The 8,445-nt window shown below is 41.2% G+C and overlaps 1 long non-coding RNA gene across 1 annotated transcript; it reads left to right on the forward strand.

Moving 5' to 3' along the window:
• Positions 1-7,868: 7,868 nt before the first annotated feature.
• On the forward strand, positions 7,869-8,213 carry LOC123452701. The gene is made up of 3 exons (XR_006632646.1): positions 7,869-7,897; positions 8,032-8,112; positions 8,198-8,213. It is a non-coding gene; the product is annotated as an uncharacterized LOC123452701 (long non-coding RNA).
• The last annotated feature ends 232 nt before the right edge of the window (positions 8,214-8,445 follow it).

The raw sequence follows: 8,445 nt of genomic DNA on the forward strand, positions 1-8,445 counted from the left end.
TATATATTTTTTTGGGACTAACCTATTAACTCAGTGCCAGTTTCTGTTTTTTCCGTGTTTTTGACCCTTTTTCAGACGGAGTCCAAATGGAATGAAACTTTATGATGATTTTTTCTGCACCAAAAGAGACCCCCGAAGCTTTGGAAGAAGGCCAGATGGGCCACGAGGGATTCACAAGCCCTGAAGCCGCCACCACCCCCCTAGGTGGTGGCGACCAGGCTTGTGACCTCCTCGTGGGCCCAACCGATGTAATTCCACCGCCATAAATTCCTATAAATTCAGAAACCCCCAAAAAGAAACCTAGATCGGGAGTTCCGCCGCCGCAAGCCTCTATAGCCACCAAAAACCAATCTGGAGCCCGTTCAGGCACCCTGCCGGAGGGGGAATTCATCTCCGGTGGCCATCTTCATCATCCCGGCGATCTCCATGACGAGGAGGGAGTAGTTCTCCCTCGGGGCTGAGGGTATGTACCAGTAGCTATGTGTTTGATCTCTCTCTCTCGTGTTCTTGAGATGTCTTGATCTTGATGTACCATGGGCTTTGCTACTATGGTTGGATCTTATGATGTTCTTCCCCCTCTCCCTCTTGTAATGAATTGAGTTTCCCCTTTGGAGTTATCTTATCGGATTGAGTCTTTGAGAACACTTGATGTATGTCTTGCACGTGTCTATCTGCTGTGGTCAACTTGCGGGTTTGTGACAATTGGGAACCTATGCATATGGGTTGGCACACGTGGATTCATGTGAGTACTTGATGTATGTTTTGGTGATCAACTTGCGGGTTTGTGACATTGGGAACCTATGCACAGGGGTTGGCACACGTTTTGACTCTCTGGTAGAAACTTTGGGGCACTCTTTGAAGTTCTATGTGTTGGTTGAATAGATGATTCTGAGATTGTGTGATGCATATCGTATAATCATACCCACGGATACTTGAGGTGACAATGGAGTATCTAGGTGACATTAGGGTCTTGGTTGATAAGTATCTTAAGGTGTTATTCTAGTACGAACTCTATGAAAGATTGAACGGAAAGAATAGATTCGTGCTATTTTACTACGGACTCTTGAATAGATCGACTAGAAAGAATAACTTTGTGGTGGTTTCGTACCCGACAATAATCTCTTCGTTTGTTCTCTGCTATTAGTGACTTTGGAGTGATTCTTTGTTGCATGTTGAGGGCTAGTTATATGATCCAATTATGTTATCATTGTTGAGAGAACTTCAGTAGTGAAAGTATGAACCCTAGGCCTTGTTTCCACGCATTGCAATACCGTTCGTGCTCACTTTTACCATTTTTTACCTTGCTGTTTTTGTAATTTCAGATTACAAAAACCTATATCTACCATCCATATTGCACTTGTATCACCATCTCTTCGCCGAACTAGTGCACCTATACAACTTACCATTGTATTGGGTGTGTTGGGGACACAAGAGACTCTTTGTTATTTGGTTGCAGGGTTGCTTGAGAGAGACCATGTTCATCCTACGCCTCCCACAGATTGATAAACCTTAGGTCACCCACTTGAGTGAAAATTGCTACTGTCCTACAAACCTCTGCACTTGGAGGCCCAACAACGTCTACAAGGAGAATGTTGCGTAGTAGACATCACCCAGCTGTAATTTGTTTACCCAACATAGTTGTTTATCGTCTTTTGGGAGAGACACATCACTAGTGAACATCAGGGGACTCCGGTACATATTACCACCATTGTTTACACCTCCACCATTTATTGTTTTTATTTAATTTTCCGTTGTAATTACTATCCTATTCCCGCTTGTGTTTTGATCCTTTGAAAACTACAAGGCTGGAGAGATTGATAACATCTCTAAACTCGTTTGGAGCAAAGTTATATGTTGTGTGTGCAGGTCCATGTCTTCTGCTAGCGCCTGAGCAGCGGACACCTACTTGTTGATCCTCGGAGTCCTCCTGGTTTGATAAACCTTACAGTCCCCGTGTAAGGGAAATCTGCTGCTGACTACATCTCAACCTTCCAGTTGGGGTAACCAACGAGGGGCGAGAAGTATATCCATCAACTCGTCATCAAGCAAATTTCTGGCGCCGTTGCCGGGGACTCCAATCTTCAAGATAGGGGAGTTGCACACTATCCTTTATCTTTGCTTTTTAGTCTTGATTAGTTTGCTTTCTAGTTTTTGTTTTAGAGTCATATACCAAAAACCACAAAAAAAATAGTTGCTTTGTTCTTGCTTGTTGCTGCTGCTATGGGTTCCATTGAGAACACCAAGTTGTGTGACTTCACTAGTCACAACAACAAATGACTTTATCTGCACTCCTATTGCTGCTCCCGTCACTGAGGTGACCTCCTATGAGATTAAACCTGCTTTTCTGAACCTTGTTATGAAAGATCAATTCTCCGATGCTGGAGATGTTGTTGCTTTGCAGTTGAATAATTTTGTTGAGCTTTGTGATATGCAAAAGTACAAAGAAGTAGATGGTGATATTGTTAAACTTAAGCCTTTTCCTTTCTCCTTGAGAGGAGGACTTAAAGTGTGACTTCAATCTTTGCCTAGGAATAGCATAGATTCTTGGGATAAGTGAAAAGATGCTTTTATTGGGAAGTATTACCTGCCTGCTAAGATTATCCAGTTAAGAAGTAACATTATGAATTTTAGGCAGCTGGATAATGAACACGTTGCCCAAGCTTGGGAACGTATGAAATCTCTTGTTAAGAATTTCCCTACACATGGTTTGACTACTTGGATGGTTATCCAAACTTTCTATGCATGATTGAACTTTACCTCGTGGAATCTGTTGGACTCGCCCGCGAGAGGAACCTTTATGTCAACTACACTTGGTGCTGGCACGAAACTATTGAACGAGATGATGAAAAATTATTCTCAATGGCACACCGAGAGAGCTCCAACAGGTAGGAAGGCAAACTCTATTGATGAGATCTCCTCCCTTAATGATAAGGTTGACATGATCATGTCTTTACTTACTAAGCAAGCTCCTATTGATCCTCATGATGTTCCTTTAAATTCTTTGGTTGCTCAAGAAAGAGAGCAAGTTGATGTTAATTTTATCTCTAAACAACTTTAATAATAATGCTTATAGGAGTAATTTTGGTAGCAATCCTAGACTGTTTCCATCCAACAACTATGGGAACTACAACACTTATCCTAGCACCAAAAACCCCACTTCTAAATTAGAGAGCATGCTTAAAGACTTTATCACTTCTCAAAAAGCCTTCAACAAGAGTGTAGAAGAGAAATTAGAAAAAATAGATAGTCTCTCTTTGAAGGTAGACAACATAGCTCATGATGTAGAGATGCTTAAAATTAGGACCCCCCCTTGAGGAAAGAAAAACCACGCCCATGAATGCTATCCAAGTCCAAATTAATGAGAACATTAGAATGCTAGCCAAACTTAAGGATAGATGGGCTAGAGAAAAAGAAGAGGAAGATAGGATTAGGAGCCTTCCTACACACACTACCCTTGCTACTATACAAGTTTTTGAGGATCTCAAAACTATTAGCACTCCCTAGTCCCAATGGACCTATTAATGGTGATGCTAATACCTCAACTTTAGGACAAGAAGGTCCTTTGGGCTTAGAGACTACCAAAAGAATGAGCTTAGATGACATCACCACCACTTTAATTAATGGTAGTAATCTTGATTTTGATAATTGTAGTCTTTCCAAAGTTATCACTTTTTTTTGCAAAGAATGGCTAAAGACCCCCACACTAGTACACTCAATATTGCCTTCACCGAGCATATTACCAATGCTATTATCAAATCTAGGGAGGAGAAGCTCAAGCTAGAGACTTCTATTCCTATAAAACTAGAAGATGGTTAGGATCCTATGGTCAATATTAAATTGAATAATTTCTCTTGCTTTGCTTTATGTGATGTTGGAGCTAGTGCCTCCGTTATGCCCAAAAGAATGTATGATATGCTTGATTTGAAACCTTTTGATCAATGTTCTTTTGGTGTTCGTCTTGTTGATTCTTCCATAAAGAAAACTTTAGGGAGGATTGATGATGTTCTTATTATTGTCAATGATAATTATGTTTCCGTTGATTTTCTTGTTATGGACATTGAGTGTGATCCCTCATGTCCAATTATTTTGGGACGTCCTTTTCTCCGCACCGTTGGTGCTATCATTGACATGAAAGAAGGGGCCATTAGATTCCAATTTCCCCTTAAAAAGGGAATGGAACACTTCCCTCGAAAGAAGATTAAGTTACCTTATGAGTCCGTTACTCGGGCAAGTTATTCTTTTGGAGTTGATAATACTTGAACTTTTTGCATCATGCCTAGCTCAAAGGCATAAAAGAAAGCGCTTGTTGGGAGGTGCTACGGCAACAAAAGTTCTTCCCCGGCAATGGTGCCAGAGATCCTTCTGTCGTCTCTTGGGCTTGCGTTGGTTCTTCCCTTGAAGAGGAAAGGGTGATGCAACACATGAGCAGTAAGTATTTCCCTCAGTTTGAGAACCAAGGTATCAATCCAGTAGGAGAATCTCGTCAAGTCCATAGTACCTGCACAAACACAAAAGAGCTTGCACCCAACGCTATAAAGGGGTCGTCAATCCCTTCAAGATTGTTTGCAAAGTGAGATGTGAAGGCGGAAAGTGCAACGAAGTAAAAAGTGTAAGGCTGAAAATATGGTGTGGAGTAGACCCTGGGGGCCATAGTGTTCACTAGAGGCTTCTCTCAAAATAGCAAGTATTACGGTGGGTGACTAAATTACTATCGAGCAATTGATAGAACCGCGCAAAGTCATGACGATGTCTAAGGCAATGATCATACATATAGGCATCACATCCGAGACAAGTAGACCGATACTTTCTGCATCTACTACTATTACTCCACACATCGACCGCTATCGAGCATGCATCTAGTGTATTGAGTTCATGACGAACAGACTAACGCCTTAAGCAAGATGACATGATGTAGAGGGATAATCTCAAACCAATGATGAAACCCCCATCTTTTGACCCTTGATGGCAAAAACACGATGCGTGCCTCGCTACCTCTTCTGTCACTGTGTGAGGTCACCGCACGGTATGAACCCAAAACCAAGCACTTCTCCCACTGCAGGAATCATAGATCTAGTTGGCCAAACAAAACCCACAACTCGAAGAGAATTACAAGGATATGAAATCATGCATAAGAGAGATCAGAAGAAACTCAAATAAGATTCATAGATAATCTGATCATAAATCCACAATTCATCGGATCTCGACAAACACACCGCAGAATAAGATTACATCGGATAGATCTCCATGAAGGTCATGGAGAACTTTGTATTGAAGATCCAAGAGAGAGAAGATGCCATCTAGTTACTAGCTATGGACCCGTAGGTCTATGGTGAACTACTCACGCATCATCGGAGAGGTCATGGTGTTGATGAAGAAGCCCTCAGTATCCAAATCCCCCCTCCGGCAGGGCACCAGAACGTGCCCCAGATGGGATCTTGCGGAGACAGAAGCTTGCGGCGGCGGAAAAGTACTTTCGATGATCTCCTGATTTTTTTGGGATTTTTAGGGAATATATAGGCTCAAAACCTAGGGCAAAGGGGCCTCGGGGAGCCCACAAGCGAGGGGGCCGCGACCTCCCCCTGGCCGTGCTATGAGGGCTTGTGGGGTCCCTGGTGGGCCCCTGCCCTGATTCTCCGGCTCTCCAATCTTTTTCTGTTTCGGAAAAAATCTTTTTGGCAGTTTCATTCCGTTTGGACTCCGTTCAAAATCCTCCTCTGAAAGGGGTCAACAACATGGAAAAAACAGGAACTCGCACTTGGCACTGAGTTAATAAGTTAGTCCCAAAAAATATATAAAAGGCATACAAAACATCCAAAGTTTGACAAGATAATAGCATGAAACCATCAAAAATTATAGATACGTTGGAGACGTATCAAGCATCCCCAAGCTTAACTCCTGCTCGTCCTCGAGTAGGCAAGTGATAAAGAATGAATTTTTGATGTGGAATGCTACCTAGCATAGTTGTCCTTTGCAACTTCTTTCACGTGACATGAATGTTCAGATCCTTAAGATTCAAAACAATAGTTTGCTATTGACATGAAAACAATAATACTTCAAGCAAACTAGCAAGGTAATCATGAACTTTCAAAATAACAAGGCCAAGGAAAGTTATCCTTACAAAATCATATAGTCTGGCTATGCTCCATCATCCTCACACAACTAATGTAAATCATGCACAACCCCGGTATTGGCCAAGTAATTGTTTTCGCACTCTTATTTTCTCAAACTTTTTATAACTATCACGCAATACATGAGCGTGAGCCATGGATATAGCACTAAAAGTGGAATAGAGTGTGGTGGTGGTTGTGAGACAAAAAGGAGGAGATGGTCACATTGACTCGGCGTATCAAAAGGCTATGGAGATGCCCATTAACAGATATCAATGTGAATGAGTAGGAATTGCCATACAAGGGATGCACTAGAGCTATAAGTATGTGAAAGCTCAAAAGTAGAACTAGTGGGTGTGCATCCAACTTGCTTGCTTATGAAGACCTAGGGAAATTTTGAGGAAGCCCATCATTGAAATATACAAGCCAAGCTATATAATGAAGATTCCCACTAGCATATGGTAGTGAAAAAGCAAGAAGCTCTCAATCATGAAGAACATGGTGCTATTATGAGGCACAAGTGTGGAAAAAAGATAGTAGCATTGTCCCTTCTCTCTTTTTCCCTCTTCCCTTTTTTTATTTGGGCTCTTAGGCCTCTCTTTTTTTTCTTTTTTTTCTTCCATTTTTTATTTTATTTTTGGGCTCTTTGACCTCTTTTTTTATTTCCTCACATGGGACAATGCTCTAATAATGATGATCATCACACATTTATTTACTCACAGCTCAAAGCTTAGAACGATGATGACTCTATAGGAAATGCCTCCGGCAGTGTACCGGGATGTGCAACGATCTAGCTTGACGAATGACGTTGAAACATCTCGCTAGCTATCTTACGATCATGCAATGACAATATGAGAGTGACAACACAAGTCATGAGACGGAACGGTGGGAGTTGCATTGAAGGTAGTCCTGGAAGATCAACCACTCTATGCCCATGTAGAAGATGTCTCAATGCTGTTTACAAGGAAATGGATGATGTACACGTTGACCTGCTGATGAATGGGATGGATCCCAGTTATACTTGCTAGAAATATCATGGAGAGGATTCAGATGATGAAAGTATGGTTGAAGAATCTCAAGGTGAAGGGGTGAGAGGTGATGACTTTGTAGTTCGTGATTTGCTCAACACTCTCATACGTAGCACCGAGCCATAAAGTAGCAAAACCACATGTGAAGCTAGTAGTGAAGAGATGTTCCATGATGATGGTAATACCCCAGAAGGTTTTGCAGAAGGTGGAAGTACCCAAGAGCCAAGTGGATGTGCCAAGGCTTTCTTTTCTTTGCTGAAGGATGCTGAAAAGGCCCCTTCCTATCTTTTGTAAATAGTGGCTTTTTGCTACCCTTTTGTCATGCATTTGTAGGATATGCTATGTCATCAAGAGAAGATACCATCTTGGCTCACCAGAATCGACAAAATACGCAGCAAGAATCTGGTAATCTGCACTATGTACATTTAATTTAGCAATTACACACAAATGATATTCTAAAGCCTCTGACGATATGTACTTTTCTTTAAATGATGGCCTCTCAACCCTCAATTACTTGATTAAATATCTCATGATCACCAATGCTATGTCCATCCCCACTACTTCTTGCATTTGGCTCCCAGGAGGAAACATAATAAATTAGTAAGAACTACGGAAACAAGTGAAAGTTAGGAACATGTGATTAATGTTTGAAGCTACAGTCATCATACTTTGTGAAAATGCCTACATGAATGGATACATCAAATGATCTGAATGGCGCTCCAAATTTATCCTGAGGGCGAGACAACACTCAAACACGAAGGGGTATGTACTAGCTTCAAATATTGTCATAATTCATATGTCTACAATCATGTTTGAGTGTGCCATTATCGTAACTTTGAAATATATTTTCTAGCTCTTGTGATCAGTATTTTTGTGAACTATATTTTTTGGTAAAGTGACAAGGGGCTCTGTATCATCATCAAGGGATAATACCATCATTGCATACAAGAATCAGCAGAGTAGACAACCAACATCAGGTACATGTTATACATAGTTCTTATCCATAGCCTAACCTCAAATCCATACTACTGGTCAATTAATTGTACAATGAATTTAATCCAGAAAATGACGTGACAAACATTGTACAACAAAGTAACAGTACAGAAAGCCGCACAGAGCAGTCCAAATGGCCATCGCATGCACGTCGATGTCGTACACAAATAGATATAGGTAAAATTTCTAGCATTGCTGTTGACTTTTCTCTGTATGACTACATGGCAAGTTAAAAGCAGAGTTGCTTTTCTGGGATTTTAATTGATAGAAAGTGGTGGCCAAAAGAAGAAGGGGCGAGGTGTTCCCAAAGGAATCAA

Source organism: Hordeum vulgare, chromosome 5H (assembly GCF_904849725.1).
Source record: "Hordeum vulgare subsp. vulgare chromosome 5H, MorexV3_pseudomolecules_assembly, whole genome shotgun sequence".
In the NCBI taxonomy this organism is placed as follows: Eukaryota; Viridiplantae; Streptophyta; class Magnoliopsida; order Poales; family Poaceae; genus Hordeum; species Hordeum vulgare.